We start from the raw sequence: 25,738 nt of genomic DNA, 5'->3' as shown, positions 1-25,738 counted from the left end.
GACACGGGGAGCCCCCACAAGGCGCTTCCTTCCTGCCTCACAGCTGTGCCCTGGGCTCCCATCTTCCCTCCTTGATACCAAGCCAGTGGCCTTGTCCTACCACCTGCAGGGTGTCTTCATGGGCTCCAGCTTGGGGACACAGCTCCTGCCCTTCCTACTTGTCTCTACTTTCCTGTCCCCTACACCCCATTTCCACTGCTTCCCTTCTCTTTGCTTTTCTCAAATGCTCCCCAACATCCTTCCAAAGTCAGATGGTGACCCCTCTGGAGCTCCTGTTGTCCAGGTACCTCAAGAAGAGTGTTTCCCCTTTGCTGAGGGTAAAGGAGACTACCTCCAGTTCCTTGTTTCTCTCCCCTCACGCCCCGTACCTCTTTTCTTCTTCCTGTTCTTCCACCCTGAGCCCTGCCAGGCCCCACATTTCCATGTGGTCATCTCTGAGGCCAGAAGCTAAAACTCTATTTATACACCTCCAGGCTCAGGGGAAGAGAAAACACTCAGGAAGGGATGGAGAGGCGGACAAAGCTGAATGAAGAGTGCCTGCCGGGAGCACTGAGAGAAGCAGAGGACTGTGGAGGGAGCACTGAGAGAAGCAGAGGATTATGGAAAGCCAGGAGCAGGAGACCAGTGGGGCCCAGTGAGCTGGACAGACCTCTGCACTTGGTGGGATTCCCAACAGGCCTTGCGCAAAGCTCCCGGGGGTTACCCTGAGGTCTGCCTCTGTTGTGGATCAGAACTCTAAATTCGCAGCCTGCCTTCACTTGCTGCGGGACTGACTGTCTGGCATTCCGGGGACTCAGGATCCTAGTCTGCTAAAAGAGGTGAGCTTTCTATTTCTCCCCTCCCCCACATCTGTGAGCCCCACCCTGTGGGAAAGAGAGACTCCCAAACTACAGCTGCCTCCACCCGCCCTGCCTGGAGACACTGACCACAGACAAAGGCATCAAGCCATCACTTGCTACCTCTTAGAATCCCGTCCTCAAACCTGGACTTCACATCCAGTAAGGAACGCAGCCCGCAGCCTGTTCACACAGTGTGGCTGGTACACAGCTAGCTAAGGAGCTGTCCCATCCCCCCCAAACCAAGAGAGCTGTTCCACCACTGAAGCCCTGCCTCTGGCCCCTCCCTAAGCCACAAGCACACACCCTAGCTAGAACTGAGACTCCACCCAGCCCCATACCGCAGATGCAGCTCAGGAGATGGCTGCGTGGACCTGGGGGTCTGGAAAACCTGTTGGCCTGCCTCCTGGTTCAGTCTTATCTCCACCCACCGCTCTCCGGTTTCCCCATCGAGGAAGACATCCCCGCCCAGTCACTGAAGACTCTGCCTGGCGAGGGCCCTGGGTTGTTCTTCCTTAGACCCAGCGATGCAAGGCTTGTCCAGCACAGCTGAGCTCCAGCCCGAGATCTTCGGGGCTCCTGCACCCGAGTATAGAAGTGTGTCCTCATCACCTACTGATGTAGCACTCGGAGGGCGTCAGGCCCAGGGGACTGCAGTTGGCCTCAGAGACCGCGAAGCCAGAGCAGGTTCATGGCTCCGACGGCTCATCCGCCTGTCACCGTCACCACATCCAGAGCTAAACCTATGCTGGCTTCTCGGAGCCCTTCAGGAACACACTCCCAAAGTTGTCCTGGAGGAGGCCCTGCACGTTCAAGCTGATGAAGCTTTGCCCTGATTTGGGGGTGCCTCTGACGCTTCAGAAGTTCTCCTACTCCTCGGCTCCTCCTCCAGGCCTCACATGGGAGGACTCCCGGGGTGGGGCAGGGTGCTGCAGTAATAAATGGATGGATATGGATTTGGTTGTGTGTGTGTTTGCTCATTCATTTATTAGCCCAATAAATGTTTTCTAGGCACCAAGAACGACTGCAGCCATGTAGACAAATGGAGAGGCCTCCTTCCTATGAGGCAGGACAGATGGGGTGAAGCAGCTCAGGGATGGGGGAGGGGCTGCTCAAGAGCGCCTTAGATAGAAGGCAGAGAGAGGGAGGGGGGCAGGGAGTGAGCCCCAAGAAAGAACTAGTGATGAGCTAGAGGGAGCCATGCCTCAGTTAGGGAAGCTGCAGTAGACCCAGGTCTGGGTGTCTCTCATTTTGGGGCTCATGGGGAGCACTGAGAAGGCCTTGGGACATATTTGGGGAGCTGGCTGCCTTCCTGGTAGAGCTAGAGGAAAGAGAGTGAGAGTGGGCACTTTGTGGTCTCCTTAGGCACATCCACCCTGCAGATGGGGATGGGAGGCGAATCTCATCCTTGAACCACTGGGCACTGTGGCGACAGTCTTCAAAGCCAGTTGGCAAGAGACTCCAATGGCTGAACGCCTCTCTAGCACATGCCTGTCCCTAATTTTACCCAGTGAGCCTATGCATAGACCAGCATTAGCCAAGCCCTTCCACTCCAGTTAAACACAACTGTTGATAAATCAGATTCTGTTTTCCTGAAAGAAATTCACTCCCGTGGTTTCTAATGCTGGGGTGAGATTCAGGGTAGAGGACGAAAGCGTTTGTTAAATTCAGGCAGTTCTGTGTTCAAACTGCACCTCTGCTGAGCGACTTTAGGCAGCAGAGAACTACTTCAAATAAAATGTTACTAAAGCCAGCTCCTAGCAGCCCTCAAAGCCCCCTCTAACTCCTAACGTAGCCTGGAAGCTCCTAGAAGCCACCTTCAAGTCGAGGGCACCTGAGGGCATGAGAACCCGGGGAAGGATGCAATTTGACTCCTTAAAGAAGGCACTAGAGAGGCTCTGAGCCTGTGATCTTAGTAGGAACCTGAGGCAGGAGGATTCAGAATTTGAGATCAGCCTGGGCTACAGAACTGACCATGTTAAGGAAGGAGGAAGAGATGGATGGATGGATGGATGGATGGATGGATGGATGGATGGATGGATAGATGGATGGATGGATGACAGACAGATGATGATAGATAGATAGATAGATAGATAGATAGATTATAGATAGTTTTGACCCTGTAACTAAGGTATCCACATATTACCAGCTAAAATAATAGTGCATGAATGAACTCTGTGTGCCTGCGTGCGTGCCTGCGTGCGTGCGTATATGTATGGGGGGACAGTGAATATCTCTGAGTCACTGAACAACTGGGTTAACACAGGTATGTGTTTTCCTGGGCCCCAGTCTGTAACTACTATAAAACTACACAAGGAAAGTGAAAAGTGGTTTGGACCACACAGAGATCTTTGAAATTTTACATTAGTCATTAGCATTTAAAACTGGGAGATGTCCCACATAAATGTTTGTTTATCCTTCCTTCCTTTCTTTCCTTTTCCTCTTTGAGACAGGGTCTCATGTAGCCCAGGCTGGCCTCAAACTCACCATGTAAACAAGGATGCCCTTGTCTTTCTGCTCATTCCGCCTCCACCTCTCGGGTGCTGCGATGGCAGGAGTGCCTATTCCGTGCAGTGCTGAAGACGGAACCCTGTGTGGCGTATTCTGAGTGAGCAGAGCGCTGGATTAACCAAGCTGCCACCCTAGTCCTTACCTTACGTTCCTAGTCCTTCTGTTTCTCTTGAAAACTCAAAGCCTAGCGACTCAGGGCTGTCTGTACAGCCTGGAGCTGCCCTCCCCACTGTCCAGTGCCCAATGATCCCTGCCTTGGATGACAAACATGGGCTACAACTGTCCTTGGCTTCCCAAAGTGCACCTGGGGTGATTCAGGGCCTGCGGACCAGGGGGCCCTGAAGAGTGACAGGTGGTTCTCCAGGTCCCTGAAGCTGGGGTTCAGTTGCTCTAGTTAAACAGGGCTGTTAGCATGAAGGGGGGGGTCCCACATCACAGACCTCACTACCCACCTCCCCTGCCACTCATTGCCAGGAGAAGGGATGACAGAGGGCGGAGTAGAGCCTGCAGCAGGGCGAATGCGGAATGCTGAGGCCTGTGGTACAGCAGGGTGAATACCAGGCCTGCGGTTCCCACAGTACTGAACCCCCCGGGAGTCTGGGCTTCATTCTGGGAGCCTTGCTGGGCTCTGAGAATCCTGAATTGTTCAGGGGTTGTTTCCAGCTGTGTCTGAGCTTCTGCGCCTGGGTCTCTATGCTTTGGAGAGTAACCTCCTTCATCTTCACATACACCTCACCATGGAGGGAGCTGGGAACCCCTCTCCTCTGACTGGAAGAGCCACGCCTGCAATCCCTTGACCTGTCCGTCTGTCTTTCCTCTACCTCCTTCTGTCCTCACAATTTTGCATGAGGTGGGCACGCTTTGTTACCCTGATTTTAAAATGTCGAGATTTATTTACTTACTCTTATTTGTGTCTGTAGTGGGGTGCACGTGCTACGGTTTGTGTGCGGAGGTCAGAGGATAACTAAGAGGAGTCCGTTTTCCCCTTCCACCAAGTGGATCCAGGGATTGAACTCAAGTCCCTCAGGCTCGATGGCAAGCACCTTAAACCATCGCGCCGTCTTGCTGACCCCTTGTTCTCATTTATAGATAACAGCACGACAGCATTGACATTCTCAAATCCCTTGTCACCATGCACACCCGCCAGGGATGCAAACTAAGCCACCACAGTCCGCAGTCACTGACACCCAGAAACACTTGTCTGTCCAGGAAGCCACGGAATGCGCCGAGGAAATAAAATGCCAAACAGAACATCACCTCTGGGGAGCAGAAATGGCACAAGCAATGGTAGCCACCCCCAAGGGGAGGTCAGGGGTGGGGACTCAGGAAAGCAAGAAGCCCGGAGCATAGAAACACACAACTTGCAAGCCACAACTCTTACCTCTTGGGCAGACGGAGCAAAGCTAATACATTCAGGCCACCAACCCGGTCCAGCCGAGAACCTGGAGGGAGAGGAGAAAGAGTGAGTATCCCTCTGCACTGGTCTGGACCTGTGTAGGCCGAGGCTCCCCCTTGAGTCGAGAGGGTCTCCTCCTATATCCCCATCAGCAGCTGTAAATCCACACACCATGGGACCAAGCGCCTGAGACTTAGGTCCTATTGGCTGCTCATTGGTCTCAGTGGTCACTTATAGCCTCCGAGACTCAATGTTCCCATCCTATAATGGGCACACTGGTACCTACCCTTGCTGAACGCCCGTCCTCCCATCAGATGGGAAGCTTTTGCTGTTGTCTTGGTTTTAAATTATAATTGTGTATTTTGGGTACGTGTGTGTGTGTGTGTGTGTGTGTGTGTGTGTGTGTGTGTGTGTGTGTACAGCACACATGTCAAAGGACACACAGTACAGATCTAAGAACAACGTCCAGGAACTTTCTCCTTCTACCGTGTGAAGCCCACTGAACCATCTCTGCCACGTGTCCTGATTTTGAGACAGGCTCTTACCATGCACGTCCGATTGGCCTGGAATTTGTGCATAGATCAGGCTGGCCTAACTCGAAGAGCATCTGTTTCTGCCTCCCCAGTGCTGGATTACAAGTGTGAGCAACCACACCCAGCCCTATTAATTTTTTTGAGATCGCCTTTCTGTGTTGCTATGTAGCCCAGGCTGGCCTCAAGCTCGTGATCCTCTTGCCCCAGCCTCCTGAGCACTAGGATTCCAGTGTACCACCAGGATCCCTGGTTCAGGAAGTCCCTGGGCGAATGAGAACTCCATGCTGCAGTGTTAGCATTTGGCAGAGGACCTGGCAAGTTTGAAGCGCTCTATAAGATCATAAATGGATGGATGGATGAATTAATTAATTAGAAAACCATCTTAAATGAGTGCTGGCAAGATCTGTGGAGAAGTAAATCTGAGAGGTTTGATTATTATGAAGCACCTATGAGTATTGGGGACATGAAAATATAAGGTTGTATTATTTCTGACGTGGATGTTTGTGTATTCAATTGTTCATTTGCGCAACATATATTTCCGTTCCTTTCTTTCCCTCTCTCCCTTCTTCTCTCCCTTCTACCTTCCTTCCTCTCTTAGAGATGGGACCTTGATTGTAGCCCAGGCTGGCCTGGAACTCACTGTGCAGTCAGTCCACAATGACCTCAAACTCATGATCCTCCTGCTTCAGCTTCACTGGCTTCAGCTTCACTGGGATTACATGCTTGTGCCACTGTATTTGGCAAAGCACTGAGGTTTTTCTAAAGCATCTCTTACCCAAGTGTGGAGTCAAGACATGGATTAGACAAAGTGTCTGTCCACCCCTCCCCCACAGGGTTAACATACAGATACAGAGAACGGAGCTGTCACAGGTGTGATACGGTGAGCAGAAGGTGCCAGGGGACGCTAGTGATGCCTGAGGGAAGACTGAGGAAGCAACAGCCAACCAAATCTAGAAGATGAATGAACTTTGGTCCAGGTGGGCAAACCATCCCCAAGGAAAACCAGCTTCTAAGCCTCTTCAGTCCTGCAGGCTGGAAGACAGAGGCTCCTACCTTCTCCACTGTGCAGGCGAGGCAACAGGGGCCATGTCTTAAAGCCAAAGTCCTATGTAGTTCGTTGAGAGACAGATGCAGTTCTATAGCTTGGGTCACCCTGCCTGCCACCGAAGCCTCCTGCATATGCAGGCTTCTCGGGAGAGCTGCCCAAGCCATGGGAAGATCATTCCCTCCCACCCCTGTCTGCAGGGGCGTTTAGGGAAGGGGCAGGGACTGTGGGGCACAGGAGGTCTCATTGGTAACAGGATTTCTGGGAGGCGTCCCTCAGATAGAGACTGAGAAACAGACAGTGAGCCATGCTGAGAGAGATGGGGACTAGCTGGGCATGAAAGTTCTCATGTTAGCATGTGGGAGCCTAAGGCAGCTCGAACCTAAGGATCATGAGTTCGAGTCCAACTAGGAATATAGAGCAAGACTCTCTCTCAGAGTTAGAGGCTGGGGGAATCGATATGTGCTGACCACAGGAGCATCCCCAGAACCCACATTAAGAATGCTTGGTGTGGGTTGGGGATTTAGCTCAGTGGTGAGCGCCTGCCTAGAAGCGCAAGGTCTGGGTTCGCCCCAGCCCCAGAAAAAAAAAAAAAAAAAAAAAACAAAAAAAAAAAAAAAAAAAGAATCTCTTTTAGGGGTTGGGGATTTAGCTCAGTGGTGAAGGCCCTGGGGCCCTGGGTTCGGGTCCCCAGCTCCAAAAAAAGAAAAAGAAAAAAAAAGAATGCTTGGTGTGGTGCTCACAATCCCAGTACTGGGGAGGCAGAGAGGCAGGAGGATCTTAGGGCTGCCAGGCCAGGCCTCAGATCACAGTGAGAGACTACCTCAAAAAACAAAGTGGATGGCTAGTAAATGAATGACATCAAAGACCTCCACAACCACCACATACACATACACCTTCCTATACGTACCCATTCCACAAACAAACACTCGGTTACATACATATGCACCCATCCCCCCGACACACACTGTTATGTAACAATGTCCTCTGAAAGGGAAGCACTCTGTACTGCTGGGGAGCTCCTTAAGCAGGAAAGTGAACAACTCAAAGTAGTTTCAGGAAGTTCCTAAAACCAACCAGACTCACTAGACCCCCGTCTCTGCCAGAGTAAGCAATAAAAGCTGAGAGACCCTCTCAGAAAAGGGAAGCCAAACTGCCAAGAAGACTCCAAGACTAGAACAGCTGCCTAGAAAAAGCAGGAACCAGTTGAGCTGCTTGGGAGAGGTTTACAACAACTGAGGCACCTGGAAAAAACACCTTCCAATCTGCTGATCTGCCCAGCTGCCTACAGGCTGTGTACACATCAAAACACATACACATGTGCTCACACACACACACACACACACACACACACACACACACGAACATCTGGACATAGTGGCTCGTGCCTGTAACCCTAGCATTTGGGAGTCTGAGAAAGGATGTTTGGTCTCAAGTTTGAAGACAGCCTGGAGTATATAGAGAGCTCTAGGCTAACCTGGGCTACAGAGTGACATTTTGTCTCTAAAAAAAATAAAGAGAAATAACACAGAGAGGTAGAGCCTTGAGAACCAGACACAAAGCCCAGACCCATGTGTGAACCTGTGGGTGTACTCCCAAGAAGGGAGGGGAGAGTTGGGAACTGCAAAAGAGAGGGCAAGACTAGCCGTGTGGGCTTTTATAGACGACTGAAGCCCAGGAGATCAGAGGACGATTTGGGAAATTGGGAGAGGCGTGGACTTGAGAGAGAGAAGAGAGAAAAAGACAGTGATGAGAGAGATGGGGAGAGAGAAAAGACAGCAGAGGAGGGGTACGACTATACAGAGAGAACAGAGAAAATCCCAAACAGGAAAAAAGGGGTCAAAGGAGCTTGGGGTCCCCCAAGTTCCCCATTCCCTCCTTTCTTCCTGAGAGTCTGGTTGGGCCTCTATCCTCAGGGGCAGGGAGTTGAGGGTCCCTGGGGGGAGGGAGGGATGGGGTGGCTCCCCTTGGGGGTTGTCCCCCCCCACCTTACACACCCCCCACCCCAGGGCTAATCAGTGGCTGTCATCTCCACGGTGAGGTCTTGGTTAAGGAGATTTAGGGCTGGGATCAATAGGAAATTTAAAAATCGATGCAGCGCGCAGGGCAAAATCGATGGCGTTTAATCGCCTTGCCGATTCCCAGTCAAAACAATTAGCCGCGCTGAGTGTTGAACACGGTGGCGACACGGCATTAACCGTCAATATTGGTGTAAGTGATGGCGGGCGGGAGGGGAATCCCCAGTCTCAGAGGAGCCCCCCTCAGTCAGACAGAGCCTTAGGGCTGGGGTCTTCCCCCAAGGCAGCTCGCAGGCCCTACTTGTGCTTCTCAGCCCTCTGCCACCTTCACCTGCACAGTGCCCCATGGGCAGCACCACCCTGGAGGGCCAACTCCAACTCTGCCATCCCACTTTTCAGGTTCAGGATTCCCACCTGTCCTCGGCAGCGGGGAGAAAGACCCTTTCCGAGCAGCTATCTGCAGGCAGAGCCCAGCGGGCCATGCTCTGTCCTCTAACTGGTGCATGGAGCTTGCGAGCCCCTCTCATACACCTTGGCATCGTGAGAAACAGAGCTGGCTGTCACAGGCACAGGAAGCAGCAGAGCCAGGACCCGAACCTTGTCCCCTGAGGCTGCATCACAGAAGGCAGATTCCAGATTTCACAGGACAAAGTCACGTCAGGTTTGGGTCCCCGTGCCCCTCAGTTTTTCTCCCAGTCAGTAGCTATACGGCTTGGCTGTTCCTGGGGTCATCTACCGTCCACCTGACGTAGGATGAGGTACCTGAGGGCAGGGCGAGGTCAGTCATCAGCATCGTCCAGAATAGGATGTGGCTGCACACTGGGACTTGAGGACAGACCTATGATGATGGTGTCACTTCTCTCCCAGGAGACAGCCTGCCCATATACATCTCCACTGAGGGACAGGGCAACACAAACATATGACCACGCATGTCTCTATCAGTGCGGTGGATACTGCCTAACACAGTCTATACACCGAAGATTGTCGGATGTTCTGCAAGTGAGGTCGCAGACTGCTCTAAACTCCCGGTTTCACTGCAAACACACGGCTGAGGACATGGAGACTCAGAAAGGTTAAGGCCCTCTCTCCAAGGTCACACAGCCGAGAGGAAGGCATCGCTGACTGCCTGAGCATAGGACACAGTGCAAACAGGTTCCCTGACTGCACAGCAAGGGAAGGGTGGGACAGGCAGCCCGTACCTAAAGAGACAGCCAAAAGTGGCTCATCGGGCCCAGGCTCCCAATGTGGGGGTCCCGTGTGGGGATGGTCGTTGTTCCTACAGCCAGCTGCTCCCAGGCTCTGAAAGCAAGAGGGGACACGTGGGCTAGGGAGGAGGCCCATGAGATGAGCGGGGATTGAACTGACAAGGTCCTAATCAAATGGTCAATATCGCTGACCTGACCACTTAACCTATTGATAAGCTGGCAAGGATGTAGCAGGCGGCGAGTGGGCTCGGGGAACGCGGCAGCAAGAGAGTGGAGCGCTGGATGGGGTAGATAGAGTTCAGTCATCCAATGAGCATGGGTCTGGGTCTCGAGGCCTGGGCCAGGATGGTCTTCTCAAAGGCCCCTTCCCGCCCCTAAGAGGAGGAGTTGGTGGGGTTTGCTCTCTCCATGCTCCCTCCCCTCTGTTTGAGGCTAACTCAGGAGAACTGCAACCGTGCTACCCCTGTGTGCTCTCCATGGTGCTCACACTTGGGAGAGGACTGAACATTCCAGCCTCAGTCCCCTCACCTGTCACCTGGGGACCATGACAATTGGGACATCCGTGAAAGAACTCAGATGTCTCGTGAGTGGCTGGGGGTCGACACAGGAACCGATGTCAAAGCAGCCACACAAAGGAATGCTGTGGGGCTAGGCAGGGAAACACACCTGAAATAAGCTTACCAGCACAGACTTGTCAGTCACAATCCATTTGTTGGGGAGAAATGTGATGTATAAATGTGAAGTATATAATCCCCCCCCCTTTTTTGAATGAACACAGATACAACCTAAAAGAAGGAGGAGGAAAAGAAAAGGTCTGGTGCAGAAATCAGGAACCTGAGTTTGGAACTTAGAATTTGCATTCCAGTAAGTTTTAAAGATAAACTATGCAGAGAGGACTGGGTAGGGAGTGCTAATGATTTGAGGCAGGGGATGAAATCAAAGGCTTCATGTATCCTAGACAAGCACTCTACCACTGAGCCACGCCCCCAGCCCCTCACTGGGGGATTATAGGCAGGGGCTCTACCACTGAGCCACGCCCCCAGCCCCTCACTGGAGGATTCTAGGCAGGGGCTCTACCACTGAGCCACACCCCCAGCCCCTCACTGGGGGACTAGGCAGGGGCTCTACCACTGAGCCACACCCCAGCCCCTCACTGGGGGATTCTAGGCAGGGGCTCTACCACTGAGCCACACCCCCAGCCCCTCACTCACTGGGGGATTCTAGGCAGGAGCTTTACCACTGAGCTATACTTCCAAATTTGCTCTGATCGAGTTTGAATTCTTCATCCTCCTGTCTCTCCCTCCTGGGATGTATAAGTATAGCTGTGTATACACTCCTATTTTTTGTTTTGCTTTGTTTTTGTTTTTTCTTTCTTTCATTGAACTAGGCTACCCTGGTGATTTTTTTCTTACCACTAAGTCTGTGTCTTCTCCTTCTCTGCCATGCACACGCGTCACAGCTTGTTAAGTAACCATCAGAAGCGGAGTTTGAACACTCTATCAGCTGGACTGCAGCCAAGGGAAGAAGTGCTCCCCACCCCAGCCAGTCAGGGTCTTCTATGCCAAACCCAGCAGAGTTCCAGAGGTTTCAAGAATGTGGGTGGGGCCTTACATAACGGTCCATATCTTTAATCTCAGCACTCCCGGAGGCAGAGGTGAATGGATCTCTGTGCGTTTGAGGCTAGCCTGGTCCACACAAAGAATTTCAGGCCAGCCACGGTTAGGTAGTGAAGCATGATCTCCAAAAGAAAACAGAACATGGGTGACTCTGAAGTTCAGAGATCACCCTATGACTTTCTATGAATAAGTGGGCAGGATAGGACCAAGCTCGAGTCTGTCCCGCTTCCTTATCAGGAAACTGAGGGCTAACAGAAAGTCCCCCAGGTTTACACAGCTGCTCATTACAGAGTCAGAAGCAGGAACTGGGGCTCCTGGCTCCTGCCATCCCAAGGCCATGAGGAGAGAACTATTAAGAGTAAATGCTCACACAGACCATGGAGGGTGCATGGGCTCTCCAGCTGCATGGGCTCTCCAGTTTTAACCCCGAGTTAAAACTGATCCCATGACATGGCAGCATCTGACTCCGACCTCATCAGCACTTGAGCTGGAAGCAGAGGCATCAAGGCTGAGAGGCCATGGGCTGGGGGAGATGGCTCGGTGGGGAAAGGACATGGAGACGTGAGTTCGAGTCCCCAGCACCCACATGAAAAACTCGGCATGACTGTGTGTGAAACCATTAAGTTGGGGCTTTCACTCCAGTGAGAGACCCTGTCTCCCATCACCCCTGAAACAGGGTTTCTCTGTGTAGCCCTAGCTATTTTGGAATTCTCTCCGTAGACCAGATGGGCCTCGAACACAGAGATCCACCTGTCTCTGCCTCCCCAGTGAAGGGATTAAAATCGTGCGCCACCACGCCCAGCCCAGAGAGACCCTGTCTTCAAGGAATAAGGCAGAGAGTGACAAAGGTGTGTGGCCTCTTCCTGTGCCTTCTACACACACATAGGCAGACGCTGGTACACATACCCACACAGCACACAAATTAATCAACTGGTTAATTAATAATTAATTAAAAAATTCCAGGCCAAACTGGGCTACAAGAGTTTCTGAAGCAAACACAACAAATAAAGACACGAGATCTCCAAGCCCCTTGCTGTGTGACCGTGACCGAGTCGCACCACCTCTCTGAAGCCAGTCTGCTCGGATGTAATGTAAGGAGAGTGGTACTTGTCTCGGAACGCTCCTGCAAGACGTTGTGTGGGCAGTCTCTGCTCAGGAACTCAGCAGGGCACAGACACAGAGAGAGTAGCGAGTGCGTGGGCAGAAAAGATGATTTGCCGTGTGCCCCTGGGGGTGGGGGGCTGAGAAATGGCGGGGTAGGGAGGTCTTTGGTAGCCTGAGCAGGTGAGCAAATGCCATAGAGATACCTGGCTTAATATGCCCCTGTGTTCGTTCGTTCGTTCGTTCATTCATTCATTCATTCATTCATTCATTCATTCAGCATTCCCCAATTCTGATTCTAGGCTAGACATCCCAGCATCTGCAATCCAGATGTAAATAAAAAAATAAGGAACATTCCCGGTGTTGATAAGAAGGAAACCCAGATGACTGAAGCTGGCCTCTCATCTCTGAGAGTTGCTGTCTCAATGGCCCCTAAAGTCACCCTTGGGGCCTCTGCTAAAAAGTGCCGTCCCTCCCCGACCCCAGGCCTGACCTCTTTGCTGTTTCAGGTGCTGGCCGTTGTGGGTGTTCGTTCACCTTTGCAATGCACAGGGCCAGCACCAGGTCTGACTCTCTAAGGATCCCCCATGCCTGCATTTGTCCCTCCCTTTTTCTTCTTAAAGAACAACAAAACTGAATACTATAAAGTCAGGGGCTGGAGAGGGTTAGGGTTAGAGCACCATCTGCTCTTCCAGAAGACCCAGGTTCAATTCCCAGCCCCTACATGGTAGTTCAAAAGCACGTCTAACTCCTGTTCCAGGGGCTCCGATGACTTCCTCCGACTGCTAAGGCCCCTTGGCATACTTGGTGCACACATGCAGGCAACACACACACACACACACACAAAATAATAATAAGCAAATCTCAGTTTTTTTCTTAAGTTAAAAGCACTCAAGGCTAACAGTGATGGCACACACCTTTAATCCCAGCACTCAGGAGACAGAGGCAGATGGATCTCTTTGAGTTTGAGGGCAGCCAGAGCTACACAGAGAAACAAAACAAACAGGCCAACAAGTTCAAAGCACCCAGAATAATGCTTAACCCCTGGCCGGCATTGAATAACAGTGGCTGTCAGCGTGGGCCCCAAACTGTGGCTGCTCACCAACCCCATGCAGAGGGCTTGTGTTCTCCATGAAGAGGCTCCTGACTTCCCTATAGTCTCACAGCCAAGACACAAGAGCAGGCATCTTAAACACACACGGAGAATCCCAGCACTGCGAGGCAGGGATCGGGAGTTCAAGGTCATCCTTAGCAATGTAGTTTGGGCTCAACCTGGTTTATATGAGACCCTGTCTCAGAGCAAAACAAAACAAAACAGGGCTGGGGCTGCAGCCCTGTGGAGCACTTGCCTAACATACACGAAGCTCTGAGCTGTACGCCATGAACCACTTATACTCAACATGGCAGGACACGCTTGTGATCCCAGCATTTAGGAGGCTGAAAGCACGTGGATCAGAAGGCAGGTCTGAGGATGTAGCTCAGCTGGCTGAGTGCCTGCCTAGCATGCACAAGGGACCTGGGTTCAATCCCTAGCACCCCATAAAGTGAGGGTGGTGGTGTACACTTGGAATGTTAGTTAGTACACAGGAGGTACAGGCAGGAGGATCAGGTATTCAAGGTCAATCCTTGGCTACTTAGTTTGAAGCAAACCTGGGCTACATTAGACACACCATCCAAACAAAGCCGCTTTGAGTCTCCAGCAGGCAGGACACAACCGGTTTGTCGGTGTCTCCCGCAGCTTATAAACTATTATTATTCCCCCGGAAAGTGAGCCCCCTTGCTCGTGTTTGACATTCTTCTCCTGCGTGACATCGGTTGGGCACACGCCACTGATAGATTGTTGAGTGTGCTGAACTGGGTGCTGAGATGCGGCCGTGAACAAGACAAGACCTCACCCTATGAATTTCTAGTGGAAGAAGAGATAGGGCAGGAAGAAAATACACGTGAGGACTACAGAAGGAAATGAGGCGGGCGGGGGTGGATCTCGAATGATATTTTAGATCGAATGGTCAGTAGTGCTGTCATTTGAACAGCTTCCCAACGAGGGCTTTCCTGCCGATGTTCACAACTGCAAAGGCCCTGAGGCAGAGGACAGGTTTAAAGAATGACAGGGAAGTAAGTGGCTCCATCTCTGGGAGCTAACATAAAAGGAGTAAAATTCAAGCGGGCAGGCAGGCACCAGCTCACATAGGGCTTTTGTATGGGAGAGGGGTCCCATGTAGCCTAGGCTGGCCTTTAACTTGCTTTGTAGCCCAGGCTGGCCTTCAACTCCTGATCCTCTGGTGTCTACATTTTTGTTATTGATGTTACAGTCCTGGTCCACAGTGCCTGGGTTTTCTTTCCTCCTCTTCCGTTTTTGTTGCTATTGTGTGTATATATGTGCATGTGCTGAGTATGTGTCCATGTGTGTACACATATGTACAAGTGTGTGTGCATGCGTGTGTAGGTGCATGTGGGGGCCAGAAGTCGAGGTTCACCGGCTTCCTCAATCTCTCTCCACCGTATTAGTTTTCCTTTATGATTATCTTGGGCAGGAGTGTGTGTGTGTGTGTGTGTGTGTGTGTGTGTGTGTGTGAAACAGAGCACAGTAGCATGCACGTAGACAACAGAGGACAACTTCCTGGAGTTGAGTTCTCTGTGGGTTCCAGGAATTGAACACAGGTAGGCAGGCTTGGTGGCAAGCGCTTTTACCCACTGAGCCATCTTGCTGGCCCCTTTCACCTTATATTTTGAGACAGGTCTCTCACTGGAGCTGGAGCTCAGTTCAGCCAGACTAGCAAGCTCCAGGGACCTGTCTGTCTGTCTCTCCAGCCCTAGACTGTAAGCATGTACCTCTACACCCAGCTTCTTAGTGGGTACCTGACATTACACAACCAACACTTTACCAACTGAGCCATTCCCCTGAGCCATCTCCCTGGCCTGTGGGTAGCTATTCTCTGTGTGAGGAGCTGACAGCTCCCCCTAATTGTGGTGCTCCTTTGCCCTCAAAGCTGGGGTCCTTGCCTCTTCCCCATATAGACTATGAGGTGTCTGATCCACACAGTTCCAAGAATCAGTCCCCCAAACCTTTGATAAGCCTCCAATGTTCCTAGCAGGGCTCTATCAAGGCCCACCTCCCCATCCCAGGGATCCCTTCTGGAACAGAAAGGGGGCTGACTTCCCTCAGCCCGACCACCAGAGGCCTCAGGAAACTGTGAAGTAGCAGTAGCTGCTAGAGAGGATCCCAACTCCCATGCCCTGGCAAGTCTCCATTTGAGGGCAACTGACACCAGTTCGACTCCAGCTTGTGGCCAAGAGTTGTGGCCAGGAACAAGGAAAGACATGAACACCACCAGGAAAGGCCTTCACAGGCTCCCTGCACAGATAGGGACAGCAGAAAGGCGTGGATCTAACCCCTCTTCCCCACCAGGCTCTGAGCCAGCCCTGCTAGGCTTAGTCCCTGGACCTTCTTCAGGTGCCAAACATGCCATCAGGTCTGAGTCCCCTTAGAGCTGTGTGAAGTCTCTTCCGTTCCCATGATCTTCCTGCTGTTAGTGGGACATTCCACACTTTTCTGCCACCTCGAACCTATACCTACCCACCTGTTCCCACGCACCTGTTGCTCTCCACCTGTCCCCACAGTGCCTCTCAGACGAGGCCTCCTAGAGTCTCCTTCCACGGTGCCTCTTGTGTTTTGTGTATCTGGTCACAGCCCCCAGACCTGGACCACAGCTGAGGGAACCCATAATCCACCTAGGGACACACCCAGAGCAAGACAGGGACAGATGTGTCACAGTGGGGGAGTCATGTCTGAACCTTGAGTTATTTATGCCTGTGTGGCTTTGAGGACGAGAGAGAGAGAGAGAGACAGAGAGAGACAGAGACAGAGAGAGACAGAGAGAGACAGAGAGAGACAGAGAGAGAGAGAGAGAGAACCTACAACTCTTGGCTTGAACAGCCTTTCCTCCTCAAAGCAGTGGTCCTCAACCTTTGGGTGGTGATCCCTCTGAGGTCAAACGACTCTTTCTTTCTTTTTTTTTTTTTTTTTTTTTTTTTTTCTAGGAGCTGGGGACCGAACCCAGGGCCTTGTGTTTACTAGGCAAGCGCTCTACCACTGAGCTAAATCCCCAACCCCTCAAACGACTCTTTCTTAAGGGTCACCTAAGACCGACAGAAAACACCGATATTCACATTACAGTTCATAACAGTAGCAGAATTACAGTTATGAAGTAGCAGCAAAAATAATTTTATGGGGGTTGGGGATTTAGCTCAGTGGTAGAGCGCTTGCCTAGGAAGCGCAAGGCCCTGGGTTCGGTCCCCAGCTCCAAAAAAAAGAACCAAAAATAATAATAATAATAATAATTTTATGGTTGGGGGGTCAACACAACATGAGGAGCTGTATTAAAGGGTTGCAGCCTTAGGAAGGTTGAGAACCGCTGTTCCAAGGTGTTACACATGACCTGCTTCCATGAGGTCCCTCCCCACCTCAATCCTGCAGCTTCCGTTCCTCTTCCCCTCTGGTTCCGGGAGGCCTGTGGGCACCAGTGTGCTCTCTAAACCGCTGGTTCATTTCCCCGTGATCAAGGATGAGACCTGGCACACGCAGGCACTCAGCATGTGAGCAACAAGCAAATTAACTCCAGAAACGTTTTCGGACTTAAGCATCGACCCAGATTCATTTCACTGTAATGGATCGAGGGCCAAGCAACCGTGTTTGTGTACTGTCACTCCGTGTGTCTGGTTTGGTCACCACAGGTGCCTTCCCCATGGCTTCGGAACTAAGCGGTGTGCGCTCACAGGCACATGGGCTGGGGCTTCACCGTGTTCCAGTATTTGCCTTTTACAATCTCCATGGGAAAAGCCGTCCACAAGAAGAGCATCCTGGCATTTTGGTATTAGTCTTGTCTTGCTTGCCTGCATAGACGTCTGGCTTGTCATAGCCTTGTACAGAGGGTTACTCTTGTTTCCTAATCCTGTGTGTCCATTTCAGCATCTCTGTAGACACATGCACCTATGTCTGTGTGGATTGGCTGCCTTAGGACTTACAAGCAGGGCTTACTCATTTTCCAAGAGCCTCTCTGACGCAAAGCACCAGTAACCTGGGTCAGGGCCCGTGGCTACATGTGTTTGCTGCAAGAGCTGCTTTTCTATCTTTCCTGTTTTGGATATGTGGTCTTTCAACTGACCTTGAACTCTCTAGGTAGTCAAGGGTGATGCTGAACTCCTGATCCTTGAACCTTTACCTCCTGCGTGCTGGGATCATAGGTGTGAGTCCCTGAGCCTGTCTTATGTGACACTGGGGATCAAACCCAGGGCCTTGTGCAGTTAAAAAGCACTCCATTGACTGAACCACGTCCCCAAGCCTGTCATATGGTCTGGAATCCAGGCGTCTCTATTTCAGAACCCATGCCTACATCTGCACGTGTGTCTGTACATGCATTCATGACTTATGAGTGTGTGTGGTGGGGGGACGCACGCCCGCTCGTGTTTTACAGGCATGTGTAACCTGCGTGCCTTTCTTCCTCTAGCTGCTGCCTGCCGCCTGGATGAAGTGCCTCCTCTCTATCTTGCTCACACACACCCATGCTCGTATGCCCTGTGTGGATGGGGAGGGGGCCCCCGGTGTCAGCAAGCTCCCATGTCACAAGGTTAATTTCTCTGCAGCCAGGCAGGCTGGGCCCTGAGGGGAGTTGTGGGGGAGGGGCTGGTCCCCACAGCCCCTCTGATAAATATGTATTTGGGACTGCTGTGCTCAAAGGTCATGGGGGGTGGGGAGGGGAGTGGTCTGCACTGTGCTGAGCTACTGGAGCCCAGCCGAGAGCCCAGTGTGGGTTGTACTGACCTCCCTCCAGAGGGATGAGGAGATTCAGGGAGATGTCCCCTTCATTCTCGTCTGCCCCACATCACCCTTGGCCATAGCCAGAGGGAGAGAGTTGTGGACACAGATATTCAAACTCTAAAACAGGAAGGCATATAAGCCCCACCACCACCACCTCCCACTATCCAGAGACAGGGAGACGAACGGATACACAAAGCCGGCCTCGTGGACCACCAGATGCATGGAGAGTTGAGGGTATGGAGCCAGAACCATTCTTTCTCACAACCGTAACCTTCCCACCAGTGCAATATACGTAAATGTATATTCTACACATAAACATTTATGTAGGAACACACGGTAGACAGTGAGAGCCGTCCCTGTACACTCAGCACACCCAGAGAGACACAAAGGTGCCCTGGTTTCGACCTAAAATGTTCCTCCGAGCACTCTGTGGTTGGGCTTTGCATACATGCAAGAGTGCACACCAAGAGTGCCGACGACACCAAGTTCTGCCGAGGAGGACACACGGGACGGCCGCAGTCGAGGGTATGAACACCCATGCACGTAAGCAAGCACCCTCAAACATACAAAGACCCCAAGACACCTACGCCTGCCAGGTTGCAGCACGCAAGGTGGAGTCAGTCAGGTCAGAGAACCCACCCTGCGGCATCAGAGCCTGTCTGGCCCTTTCCTCACAGAGGTGAGAAAGGCTGCCTGGTCTCTGGTCTATGCAACACACACACACACACACACACACACACACACACACACACACACACACACACGCACACAAGCTTCAGCCAAATGCGCCATCATTTGTCCAGCTCTGAGTCACATCAATTGTAGAGCCTTCCCTCCTCGCTGACCAGCCATCTCGGCCATCAGCGGCCTCGGCCATTAGCTGGCTTCTGCTTTTGGCCTGCATTTGTTGAATCTCTCTTACCTGGCAGAACCATCCGGACCATCGGAGCCCTTTCGGGGTCTGCCTGACTCTTTCCTCATGGGAATCCGATGTACCCTGTTGTGTGACCCTCGGCCCATGCCTCGGGGTGATCCCCCTCCTCAGCACACCGCTCAGCCTGTCATCCTTCAATGACCGCTAGCCACAGTGGTTCTTGTGTATCTGAGTGTATGCGTGTGTGAATCAGCTTCGAGGTATGTGTGTACAGTTGGTGGGATGGTACTGCTGTGTTTTAAGTCAAAAGGAATGTGTGTGTGTGTGTGTGTGTGTGTGTGTGTGCGCGCGCGCGCGTGTGTGGTGTGAAAGAGAGAGAGAGAGAAAGAGAGAGAGAGAAAGAGAGAGAGAGGGAGGGGGGAGGGAGGTTAGGATGTCAGCAGTTGTAGTTAAAAGTCAAAGGGTGCATGAGTGCATGGTTTTGCATATAGGAATAATGGCTGTACAGTACTCCACGTGTGAATGTATGAATCTGCATGTGTGTGTGTTCACAAACGCATGCACAAGTGCTTTAGTTGCAGGAGTGGTTTGCCACATCTGTCTGTGCGCGATGTGAGGACTGCGAAGGGGCTCTGTCTTAGGCGTGGAGGGGCAGCTCAGTATAGATGCCGGCTTCTTGAGAGGTTGTGGACAAGTGGAGTGTGTCTCTCAGACTCTGTGGCCTGTGTTTGTGAAAGTGACAGATGCCGCCTCCCTGGCCTCACTGCGGCGGATTAAGTCCATGAATGCCACATGAGTCCACACCCAGGGTGGGGGAGGGTCCCTGGCCTATTCCAATGCTCTTGCAAGTGTGGGCCACAGCCCGGCTTGTTAAAGGATGCAGGGGTAAAGGGCGAGCCTCCCCCACCCCCCACCCACACACTTCATCTCTGGAAGGGACGCTCTGTAGCTGTTGGCACACACATGAGCAAGAGCAAACTCGTGTTCACACATGACAGTTCCTGAGTGTCCAAGAAACAGTCGTGAGCTGCGTGTGTGTGTGTGTGTGTGTCTGTGTCTGTGTTTGTGTGTGTGTCTGTGTGTGTGTGTGTGTCTGTGTCTGTGTGTGTGTCTGTGTTATTACTCATGATTTACTCCCCTTCTAAGCCTCCATAGAAGAGGCTTTGCCATAGGAGACCAAATTCAGGTTCCACGACCCGACCTGGCTCCCGTGCCGGCAGCTTCCTCCCCACCCCCTTTGGCCATCTTGCTGCCCTCCCACTCTCTCCCTTCCTGACCCTTAAGCATCCTTTTAACTCCCATCCTCATAGCTGGAACCCATTTGTTCTTTCTTTCCGGGCTGGAAGTTAGTGTTGGGCCAGGGTTGGTCCTGTTTGAGCCCAGGCCCAGGACAGTCAGTAGTTGGTACCTAACCATTATTTTCAGGTCAAGAGTAATTATATTACAATCCTAATTACCTCAGGGAACCTGACTTCACTCACGTACCGATTTTTGCCACGGCAACAAATACCTATTAAATGCAAGGCCTTTGTATGGGAGGTGGGTACCTCCAGCCTCCTTCTGAATGTGTCAAAGCTGGGGAAACGACCTGCCTCGGGGATCGAGTGGCATGGGGAGACAGCACAGTGAGGAAAGGCATGTGTGCTACCCAGTACCACCACATGCTTCTGAAAAAGTGACCCTGGGCTCATCAGACAGGATCGCAGGACCTAGGTCCTCCTCTGTACAGCTGTCTTTCAACAGGCCCAACCTAAACCATCTGACCGAGCAGGTTCAACCCACTCCTTTTCCAGCTTTCCCCTCATGATGGAAAGCAAGACGCAGGTCTTCAAAGCCCCCCACCCCAGAGTCACATAAGGCATCCATCACCTGACAGGTCCTTGGAGACAGGTCTGTGGTCTCCAGGCACAGGGAGGAGTTGGGGGAACGGTCCAGAACGTCACTGGGACAGCTGAGGAGGACTGGCAGTGGATTCCTGCACACAAAGCTCACCACCGGGAACCAAAAACCCCTTGACTCTGGCCCCAGCTCGGGGGAGGGGGGCTCATGGACTAAGCTAATCATGTGTCAGAGTCTTCATCTGTAAAAGAGATTACTGTCCGGGCTCCTGTGAGAGCCAGGGGATGTGGAGGGACCCATTGTTGTTAATAATAATATATGGAGAAGAAACCGAAGGAAAACAGTAAGGGACACACTTAGGAGAGCAGAGCTGCACAGGGGAGCCCCACACCCCCATTATTTCTCCATACCTAGGCTTCTCAACCAGTTCTATCCTGATAAATCCTGGAAATTAACCGGCACACACTGGAGAGGAAAACTGCTCCCTGGCACCTATCAACAACATCTGGCCAGCTCTTGGTGTGGACATCTGTCACTAGCCTCCAATGGGTCCTCATTGTGCACCAGGGCTACAGAAAAGCTCCACCAGTAGCTGTTATTTTCGTGGTTTCGCCACCATAGGCCCTGAATGTAAGGAGGGGGTGACTGTGAACCGGGTGGGAGGTGGCCCAGAGTGGCCACTGAAAAATATCTGACCAACAACGACGATGTCTAGGATACGAAGGCTAACAACGCAGGACTTGTACGCACAACCTAGGTACAGGTGTGTCCATAAATATCCACGCAAGCACACGCAGTGTGACCGAGTCCTTCCCACCGCAGTACCATGGAACCCTCTACTTTCTATAGAGACGACCATACAGTGAGGTCCGAAGTGACAGCACGGCAGCCTTCCAGACGGGCAGTCAACAGCACCAGAAAACCCAGGGTCTAGATGGCTCCAAAATTCATGGCTGGGCCTCTGCCTAGAATTATCTACAAATCCGGTAGAAGACTGATTCTGGTTCAGCTAGAGCTACTGTCTGAGCCCCTGATCCATTTCTGTCTTTGCAGGCCGCGGGCTTCAGTCTCCACAGAAGAGGATACTTTGTTACTAGGAGAGGCTAAAGGAAGGTTGTGTGGGGGGCAACTGTGGGAGGGTAGGTATTTTCTTGTTTTGTTTTCTTGAACCCAGCTTCATGGATGCTGGATGCTGTGCAAACATGCTGTCCAAGCCCACCCAGCCTCCCGCCTTCTTGAGCAAGCGAGGCACCTGTCCGCACTCCACCTAGACCTTGCTTTGAAAACCTGCCTACCCTCTTATCCAGGACCCACGGGAACTCCCGATGACAATAACAACAGTAACAGGCTGTGCAGAAAGGACATTTTCACATTCGTGACTCTGACATGCACGCCACATGTCCAGTAACCGCACACAGGAGCTTTACTCAAGCACAAGAGTCTCGTGTCCACCGCTGATGCCACACTTAAAACATGGCCCTGCACACTCACGGACACTGCCACACATGAGCCAGAGAGGGCCTCCCCCATGCACATAAAACGGATGGCACGAAAAATATAAGGGGAGAAGAAACCCGTCCAAGTACACACCAGACTCCCTCTTGTATGTGGGTCACCCACAATGGAGGTATTAGGCACTTGACCCTCACTACAAACATCTGTCACCATTCTACACTCTCACCTCATCTCTTCTACGACTCTAGAACCCTTCCTACAGTTAGCCTGTCCTGAACACCTCTTCGTTACTACGAAGACCTTGAATACACGCATGCTGCAGCCACGACCTGATTCTGTACACACCAGGCCCCCACCGTGCCACGGCTCCTCACTCTTCCCTTATAGGCTGTGGACTGGGAGAGAAATCCGTCTGTCAGGATGGCAAGAGTCTATCTACAACTGTGGAGCTTAAGTAGCTGACTGAAATTTCTTTAAATCTAAGACTTACGGTACTCTTACGCATAAATAAAATAAATAAATAAATAAAAATCTAAGACTTACTGGTTCTAGTGCCCCAGACTCAATGGTGGAGGGAGAAAGTGGGGAGTGGTCAGCAGGCCAGGGCCTTTCTCTTGGGATCTCTCACCTGAGATGAAAAAGCTCTAAGGACCCTCTCAGACAGATGCCCTCACACCCCCAGTTCTCCTGGGCTCCCTCCTGTGTGGTTTTCTTCTCTGTCCACACCCTTCTCTCTCAATGGGGCCGAGACCACAATCATGAGCCCTCACTTTGGGTCTTACATACACACACACACACACACACACACACACACACCCAGGGAGGCTTCAGCAAGACTTTCCCAGAGGCCAGAAAAAGATAAGAGGTGGTCCCAAGACCCCAGGACAGCCCCGAGCCCCCACCACTGGTAAACTCAGCATGGGGATCTGTGGGATTTGGTGGCAGAGGTTAGAGTCTGGTGGGAAGTTAGGGGGCCCTTGCCTAAGCATGGAGCCCCTCTCCCTGGCACCCTGTTCAATGCTGAGGCCGCAAAAGTGTTGGATAAATGAAAACTGAGGGAGGGGGAGGGGAGGGGATAGGGGAAATGAGTGGGAGGGGGAGAGAAATAAAGGGGGGAAGCTGGTAGAAAGAATGGAAAGAGAAAGGAAGACAACCTGGGGGAGGGAATCTGTCAGTGAGAAGAGGAAGAGGAAAAACTGGGGGAAAGAGAAGACATAAGAGAGAGAAAAGAGCATGAAATGACAGGAGGGGAAGAAAGGAGCAGGGAACAAGAGGCCGCCAACGGGGTTCCCCAAGTTACAGACTTGGCCGAGAGAGCTGAGGGGTGCGCTGCGGCTCCCTAACCTCACTCTGGGGCCCCTGGGCTCCGCTTTCCACAGCTCTTCACGCCTGAGAAACACCACCGCCTCTCCGCGTCCCATCCCGGCTGCTTCCACTTCCCGTTCCCTACCCTTCCTGCTGGCCGAGACACCCCATTCCTTTCTCTCACGCCCCCATTCCCACCCCCAAGCCTTTTCTTGTTCCCAGTCCCCTTACCTCTCCCCCCCATGCACCCTGCTTGCTTCCGAGCTTCAGACAGCATCACCAACCATCGCCACACTAAACCGGCCCCCACCCCCCCAGGAAGGAGGGGGGAGGAAAAAAAAAAAAAAAAAAAAAGCAAGCGATACCGCCACCAGCCCTGAACCCTCTCGCCTCATTTTCTTTACGGTTACCCCTTCCTCAAATGCTGGTTAAAATAGGGTATCCCACCCAGCCCTGGGAGCCTCTCCGAAGCGCCACGACCAGCCAGGAGCCGATGCCACCTCGCCTCGCGTCTCCAAGCTCACTCCTTTTTGTGTTCGGTGGCCCCAGAAGCGATGTGTTTTGTTTTCAACACCTTTTTATTGGTGTGATTGTCCCCCCCTTTTTTTCCCTTTTCTTTATTTTTTTGGCTTGGGGGGCGGCGATGATGAAGCGCCCGCCGCCTGCCTCTTTCGCCAGCTCCGGGGCTGTCTCCGGCTCTTTCTCTGCGCTCCCCGCCTCCCTCCCTTTTTCTTCTCTGTCTCGGCTCTCGCTCTTCCGTCCTTTCAGCTCCGTCCTCCGCCGGCTGCCTTCTCTCTCTCTCTCCCGCTTCCCCCTTCATGCCTCTTCTTTCCCCATCCTTTTTGCCTCCTCTCTTTTTTTTTCTTCTCTCTTCAACCTCTCAATCCCCATTTTCCCCATCCCAACCCCCCTCCATCTCTTCTTTGGTTCCTTCACTGCCATCAACAGCAAGCCGATCTCCCACACCACTCTCGCCCCCAAATAATAAAAATACCCAGCCGGGGGCAAAGCCTGGGTGCGAGCGCCGGGAGGGAAGCGAGAGGGCCGGGGCCGCAGCAGCGCGGGCAGCCGGAGCGCGGTGCGGAGCGAGCGGCGCCCGCCCGGCTCCCGCCCGGAGAGCTCTCTGCAATAGGCCGAGCCGGCTGCATTAAGCTTCTTGCAATCAATAAAGCGCGGGTCAGATTATGCAAAGCGCAGATATTAATATGCAAAGTTTTAAAGATTTTTAAATGGAAGGGCGAGCGCGGCGCGGGCGGGCGGGCAGGGGCTGCGAGGGGAGAGGGAGGAAGGGAGGGCGGGCGGGCGGGCGCGCAGGCGAGCTGGGGAGAGGAGGAGGCTGCCCGCCGCCCGCCCGCCCGGCTGCGCCGCGCCGCCTTGCCTTACCGCTGCTCCCATCGGTAGGCGCCGCTGTCTTCGCCATGCGCGTCAGCTGCACGGCTCCGAGGGGATGGCCGAGGAGGAGCCGCCGCCGCCAACGCTACCCCCGCTCCCGCTCCCGCTCCCGCGCCCGCTCGCTGCCTGCTGCTGGCGCTGCTCTGGCCGCTGCTCCTCGCCTGAGCTGCCGGCGCGAGCCCAGGCGCGCGCCATCCCCGGCTCCCACCTTGTCCCCATGGCAACCCCGGGCCCAAGGATGCTCAGAGAGAGAGCGCGAGCCAGAGAGCGAGGGGGGGGAGAGAGGGAGAGGGAGAGGGCGGGGAGCGCAGGGGACACGGAGGCAGGGAGAGGCCCGAGACCCACAGAGACACAGAGACACAGAGACTCAGAGATATGCAGAGATACGCTGAGATAGAGACACGGAAATGGAAAAGGAGAGAGAAGCAGAAGGGGACACCGACACAAGGGGAAACCCTGACACACAGAGACACACAGAGATATCAGAGATACGGAGAGATACAGAGACATAGAAAAAGGAAGAGAAGTGGTGAACAGAAAGGAACTCACTCAAAGACGGGGAGAGGGAGACCCTCAGGCCCAGAGACACACAGAGACAGAAACAGAGACGATGCTCAATGACAGAGACACAGAGACACCAAAAAACAAATAGATGCGTTGGAGAGAGAGAGAGAGAGAGAGAGAGAGAGAGAGAGAGAGAGAGAGAGAAGAGAGTGGAGACTCAAAAGCAAGAAAAGGCCCTAAAGCCCGAGGTGCAAAGAGACACCCAGAGACAAAGAGAAAGGGAAGAAAGA

The 25,738-nt window shown here is 52.6% G+C and overlaps 1 protein-coding gene across 6 annotated transcripts in view; it reads right to left on the bottom strand.

Annotated features, from left to right (window-relative positions):
- The window catches only part of Pou2f2 (POU class 2 homeobox 2), an 84,991-nt gene extending 60,024 nt beyond the window's left edge, over window positions 1-24,967 (bottom strand). For 5 of the 6 annotated variants that reach the window (XM_032894188.1, XM_032894194.1, XM_032894190.1 and 2 more), the window contains exons 1-2: window positions 24,936-24,967; window positions 4,729-4,789 (exon numbers count right to left, since the gene is read on the bottom strand). The gene's annotated coding sequence lies outside the window, so the exon portion shown is untranslated. Of the gene's footprint in view, window positions 1-4,728; window positions 4,790-23,783; window positions 23,806-24,935 lie in introns of those variants that run through there. The other variant, XM_032894189.1, reaches the window with a different exon arrangement.
- Between the last annotated feature and the right edge of the window lie 771 nt (window positions 24,968-25,738).

The sequence above is a fragment of the Rattus rattus genome, chromosome 2, assembly GCF_011064425.1.
Source record: "Rattus rattus isolate New Zealand chromosome 2, Rrattus_CSIRO_v1, whole genome shotgun sequence".
Lineage (NCBI taxonomy): Eukaryota > Metazoa > Chordata > Mammalia > Rodentia > Muridae > Rattus > Rattus rattus.
Note: the sequence above shows the minus strand (reverse complement) of the source record. Positions and strands in the feature narration are given on the sequence as shown.